The sequence below is a fragment of the Streptopelia decaocto genome, assembly GCF_964273445.1.
Source record: "Streptopelia decaocto genome assembly, chromosome: 2".
NCBI classification, from domain to species: Eukaryota; Metazoa; Chordata; class Aves; order Columbiformes; family Columbidae; genus Streptopelia; species Streptopelia decaocto.
Window position 1 is genome coordinate 53,909,871 of NC_138655.1, and position 6,685 is coordinate 53,916,555.

Here is a 6,685-nt window from a genome sequence, read left to right on the forward strand (position 1 = left end):
GTATCAAACAATGGCTAAAAGGTAGAATCTGGAACAAGGCTTGTTTTAGTTTTGTTGCAGTTTAATTTTCAGTTTGACAGTTCCTTTAGGTGTAGTTAGAAGAGCAGCAGATGTTAGTTGTTCACTTTGATCACTGCTCTCTTGAGAGAGCAGCTGATGACCCAACCCAACTGATACGTTCAAGGAGCATGTGACTGCTTGTCATGCTGTCTTAGCAGGTGGTCACCAAACTATTAATTACACTGGCAACACAAGTATGAACCAGTCTTTTTTTCACACTAGAGCTTCTCTACTTAGCGTTCTCTGGTGCTGGAACCCATTCTGTCACCTTGGCCGCTCTTCTAGCCAGAACACTGGCACTGACCAGTAAGGTATACCACTGATGTAAACAGCTTCTCTCTGTTTTCTGGAAGGAAAAAATACACAACAAACTTTTAACATTAAAAAAAAAAAAAAGAAAAAAGAAAAAAAGCCCTTATTTCACTGAGTAAGCTCTGACATTCGGAATACAAGACCATGCAGGTCTCTAGCTCACCTGGATTGCAACTGACAAATGTAAGGAATCATGGTTGATATTTGTGTTTATGTATTCTGCCACCTTGTGCCTAAACAGTTTGCTTTTTTACATGGTAAACTTATGGTTTACTCTCATGTTGGTAAGATAAAAACAATTTCTAAAGCACTTGTGGGATTTCTGATGGTATTGTGGGCAATAGCAAGGAAGGGAAAATTATGGAAAATGAGTTTTAACTTGACAACCATTTTATTTTAGCTGATTTGTTTTTATTTGTACTTAGAAACTTGTGATTTTTTTTTCCCTGCAGTTTTTGAATTTAATAAAAATTAAGAAATTTGACTTAGATAAATTTTCTTCTTGTAATTCTGTGCTGTTTGTATATAGGTAGATTGGGATCCCAGTCTCTTGTACCAAATATAAAAATGATTGCATTTGAGAAAGATGTATTTGTATAAGAATGCTGGAATGTATTTGATTATTCACTGGAAATTGTAAAAAGTTCAGGAAACATGTTTGCTCTGCATCTGTTATACTATGCAACTGCAGAGGGCTTGGTCTCCTAATTTTAACTCTGCAATTTTTATATGGGTCAGAAAAAGTTCATTTATGTCCTTGCTCCACCTAGCAGGCATTTGCAGTGTGGTACAGAAAGGTGGGTGGGAAGAAATTATTCTTGCTGCTCTGTTGCCTCATGTGGAAGCTCAGCTGTCAGCCCAACCCGTGTTGACATCTAATGACGGATAGTTTGAATGGTCTTCACAACCACTGAGAGATCACAGGTTGAAATAAAGGGAGGCTGAGCACTAACTGCACCTTTAAGTTTCTTCTAATTTGTGTTAGCAGATCACTGTTCTTTTGGTTAAGGGTAACCCGTTCCCCTCTTCAGGGTATGTGTGGGGGTTTGTTTTCCTCTTAACATTGTGCCCAACGTGCTTTACCACTAAACTCACCAGATGCTGTGAGGTCATCCATTCCCTGCCAGTTCATTCATGCTGGAGAAAATACACAGGAGTGTCTTCTGATAAGCAAGCACAGCAAGCAGAACTGGCAGGAGTGTCAGAAATAGGATAGTAACATCTACTCCAAATTAGTTGTGGCTTCTTGACTTTCATGAAATAATCTTAGATTGATCATGGCCATTGAAGGGTGGTTTGCTGCTGATTTTAAGTGTGCTTAGGATTTATGCAGTAAATTCCTGAAATGACACAATTTCAGTGGTACGTTTAGTTGACATTGCATCATCTACCAAAGCCAAAGTTCATCTCTAGCAAGAGACTGATACAGTATTTGATTGTGTCTGTAAAGTTTTAGATCTGCCTATAATAAACATTCAACCAGTGGGTTGAGTTAGATCATTTCTTCATAGATGAACAGAAGAAAAATAGGAAGGCTAGAAATTTCTCTTTTATGTAATCGTGAGTTGGGATAATGGAAAAAGCCGAAACCCGCTGTCTTACCAGGACATCTTGAATTATGCATTGTTGTGCCTTGTGTGCTAAAGGAACAGTAACAGTCACATCTTCCTTTCACCAGATGTTTTGCCCCTTCAAAGCAGAGATACACAACTAATGTCAATATTTGGTACTTCAGAGGAAGTAGGATGAGAATAAGGTAGAAAAAAAGCACTGGAAGATAAAAGCCAAGATACGGTGACTTGCTAAAGCAAATTTAGGGATGCATGTTGGTGCCCTTGCTGGAGATTTCAGCATTCTGTCATTTAATTTAATCTGTTATTTATGTCAGCACACTGAATGGGCAGGAATTTCTGACAGCGAAGGGTTTACCTTCATTGGTTTGTCTTTTTATCATAAACTGATCGTTACTTAGAGTGCTAGATTTAAGCAGGATTAGGAATTTGGTAGGTCATTCTGACTTGGGCAAGGATTTCAAGTTAATCCAGTTAGCCTTGGAAGCCAATGGTTGTCTAAATGGGGCTGTTCTGCTAGCTGGCAGTGCTTTCTGTGTGTCAAAATCTCACTGAGACAGGAAAATTTATAGCAGGTAAGTTTCTGAGGTAGGACAAAATGCAAAGCAGGTAAGAAAAGGGAAACAGAGAACCAAGCTGGTCAAGAAAGAACATGAACAAACACCTTTTCTAGAGGGGGAATGGGGAATGCAGCCAGATTCCAGCTTGGTTGCTTCCCTGTGCTGGGAGTTCATTGACACGAGTTCATCTCTGCAGTTTGTGAAAGACAAATAAAACGTGCACCAGCTGGCATGAATTCATTCTCCCTTCTTGTGTTGACAGTTTTTCATTCAGTGGAAACAGTAGTAGTTTTGCTGAAGCAAAGAATCCTTCCCTGTAAGGAAAACAGCTCGTTGCCTTACTCATGGCAGGTGTAGTTTCATTTTAGAGAGAAAAGGCAGAAATATGTGGACTGTATCCTCCAGATTACCAACGTCATTTATACAGACCCTTGATTGTGCTGATGGCAAGTCTTCCTTTTAAAATAGTTTAAATGGATCAATTTGAGATGTCCTGAACATTTTTTATTTCATGTTGAAAGACGCAAAAACAGTTGACTCTAGTTTTTAAAAAGCTGAATTTGCTTTGTCGCGACCAGTTGTCTGAGCGACTGCATTAACTGGAGGGTTTGCTCGCTTATCTCTTCCTTCTGGCTTAGAACATTTCAAATGGTCAAAATACGAAGGTGGCATCCTAGTAGGTACAGTTGTCTTGAGTGTGAGCTATAAATATTTTCACACTAGAAAAGGAAAAGCCGAAGTGCCAGGGTTTATTTTAGGCTGAAACGGGAAGTTTTGAGTACTGCGAGTTTTTATGGTGTGGCTTGGATTTCCTGCATGGGTGGAAGTTGCCCATTAGGGGTCACTGAAGCTCCATCAGAAGGAGCCTGTTACCTTTCTGTTGGATTAGCCATCGCTTCTGGCTGCGCCTGCTGAGTAAACATCACCCTTGTCAAAACTCCTGCTTTTTCCAAAGCAGCAGCTCGAAGTATAGTAGTGGTGAATAGCTGTGGACACTAAAAATCTAGCCAAAGAAATGCACGACTGTGTTGTGTTGGTCCAAGGATGGTCGTATTGAAGAATTAAAATAAGACAATTCTCTTTCTGTGTGCAAAGTTGTGTTTGCTCAAGTATCTTCTCTGACAGGATATTTTTAGCTAACTTCCTGTCAGCTGTATGGTAGATGCAATTTGTTTAGTTGTACTTCTTGGGGATCCCCTTGAATGACTTACTCAAAAATAATTAAGTATACAGACGAGCCTTCTTCATTTCCTAATAAATGAATCAACATGTAAAAAAAAACCAAAAACCTCTGTGTGAATTATTACTTGTGTTTCTATCAGGACTCATATCTTAGAGTTGTCTCTAAAATCTATTCTCTGTACTATTAGTTGATGAAGTGGTCTTGAGTGAAATTATTTTTCCTTCCAACTCTGGCCAAAATATACATAAACTATTTCTGGTGGAGGGTATTTTTCCGTAAAATTGTGACGGTCAAATTTTCATTTTAATTCTAAGTACTTTAGAGGTCAAATTCTAGAAATTATTCTTCAAGGATGCTGTTCTGCTGCAGAGAATTACAGGGTCAATGCTATTAAAACAACCCTTGCAAAAGAATCCAGCTTTCTGTAGGTCCTAGCAGATAGTTATGAAACATTTTGGTATTATTTTCTTCCTAATTTTGATTTTTTATTTCGTGAAGGTGATTTTTGTCTCTTAAAAGGAGGAATCTGGTTTGGTGTTGGCTATGATTGTTGTTGTTATGAGGGAACAAAGATGCTTTTTTAGATAAAAATTGTTACATTCTCATTGAACCCAGAGTTCCTTATCACATTCTCTAAAGCCCTCTGATGTTGCATTTAAGGGTTATAAAATCTACCATGCGTATCTCAGTGTGTTAGTACACACAATCCTACAGACACCTTCCCTAGCTGGCATAAAATTATGGGTCCCAAAAAGCTGGCTAGTACTGAGGAAAGCCGTCAGTTTTCCTCCTGAGGGACCGTGATGCAAATTCACAGTAGCGATGTAAACATGGGCTTCATGGAATTGTCCAAGCCTACGTGAAAAGCGGGAGGGAAGGCAGTAGGGCAACCAAAATGTGTTACCTGCCGAATTATGAAGTTGCTTCATGCTACAGGTTTCTGACTGTAGTCACTTCTCCTTGGAGGAAGCTGTGGCTGCCCCTAATGAGGTTTCTAGTGGCATGTCAGGAGGGAGACAAAATCCAAAGAGCTCTGAATACCCCTGGGAGAAAAGAGCAGACCAAAACATCATCTGCAGCCAGTGATGACCTCTGCATAAGGGCAAGGCTTTGTTTGCTCAAATGCAGTTGTGATTTTTAAGAAGAAGAAGTGGAAAGGGCTGCTCAGACCTCTTTAACTTAATCCCCCATGATTATAGGCAAACATAAAATAGAGGCTTTTTCGCCACTGCCGTCCTATAATAGACAAGGATTAAAAGAAAAGTGAAGTTTTTTCCCCCGCTCAGTAGGAAATCTTGATGGTAAACTGCTCTCCCTGAGACAATGAATTGTAATAGTACAATGGATTTTTCTTCCAAGAATTGCTCTGATTGCTTGCAATTTTTTAGACCCACGTGGATTATTGATATCTTCAGTATACTGTGGTGGTAAGTCTACAGCATAATGATTACGCTATGGGGAAAAGTGCTTCCCTTTATTTTAAACCTATCATCTGCTAATTCATTTCATCCCCCGGCATTCTCTTACCAGAAGAAGCAGTTGAACAATTGTTTCCTTTTTACTTTTTCTGTGCTTCCTGTAATTTTAAGATCCTTTATCAAATGTTTCCATCGGTTGTATCCTTTGGAGGCTTGACAAGTCCCGATATCTTCAACTGTTCTGTTATCAAAGCCGTTTCATATCTTTAAATATCCTTACAGTCCTCCCCTGTACAGTTTCTCTATTAGCATATTTTTTCAAGGTGGCCAGCACTGAATTCAGAAATGTGATTTCAGCATAGGTTTTCACAATAGCTTGTTATCATTTAATCAATAATTCATAGAGAAGACGAGTTGTTTTTTTTATCCCGTGGCATCTTAGTCTCTCTCAGAGCCTTCGATGAGGGATGTGGTTGAATAGCTTTTATAAATCCAGGTAAATTAGATCAAGTGGATCTCCCTTTTCCTGCAGTCTGTGATGGCTGGATATCACAGATATTCTTACATCCCAAATATCATTTTTCTGTCTTCTTTGATAACAGTATCTACTAACTGTTCCATACCAGTGTCAGTCTGATGTCCCTTAGAGAACGCTATTCAGTGGAACGTGCATGGAAGGACAGACAAGATGGGTGGTTTTTGCAATAGACCTGTATGGTTTAAAAGCATTGAAGATCTCCATGTTGATACATTTAAAAGTTTAAACCTACTAATGTTTAACTTGCACCACTGGTGGCATTCTGGATACAAATCTGTACTGAAATAACTCACCTTGCAGGTTCTTGTGAGCTCTGCGCATCCAGAGGAGGGTTACTCAAAGTGGCAGCAAAAGAAATCTTAGTTGAAATCACTTTGTTATTCTCAAAATCCTGTTATAGGCAAAAATGGGGACATACCTTATATGCAAAGACCAGAATTCGTTGTTTGTCTACCTAAAATTTTAGTAGACTTAAATATAATGCAGTAAAAAGTTTCTACAATTTGTTAGTTAGTAAACTTCACGGTCCTAGTTATCTAATTAAACAAAGACTTCTCACAGTTAAAAAAAAAAAAATCAGCTTAAATTGTATCAGAGAAATGCACGCAAGTATACACACACACACACACACACACACACACACTGGGTGGAGAGGGATGTTCATGATGTGGTTTCCTCCTCTTTGCCGGGAGGAACATGGTGTTGGCGACTTCTTCACCACTCGAGGTTCCACTTGGGACCATTTTCACATTTGCTGACACTCTCATACACCTTGTTCTTTCTTCACTGGTCTGAAGTACATTCTATCTGCCTTTACAGTGCATTTTACATGTGTTGGATGCTACTTTTTGTTCTCTTTTACTCCTAACATTGATTTTGCCCAGCTTCAAATTGTTTGCATCGTTAATTGACCATAAGTGAGTACTTGCATCCTTAGTGTTAAACTAAGCCCTCTCTTATCAGCCTAGGCCTGTATTTGTCTAGAACACAACCAGTGTCCCCACTTTGGTGGCCTTTGCTGTCATACCTTGCTGCTATTCCTG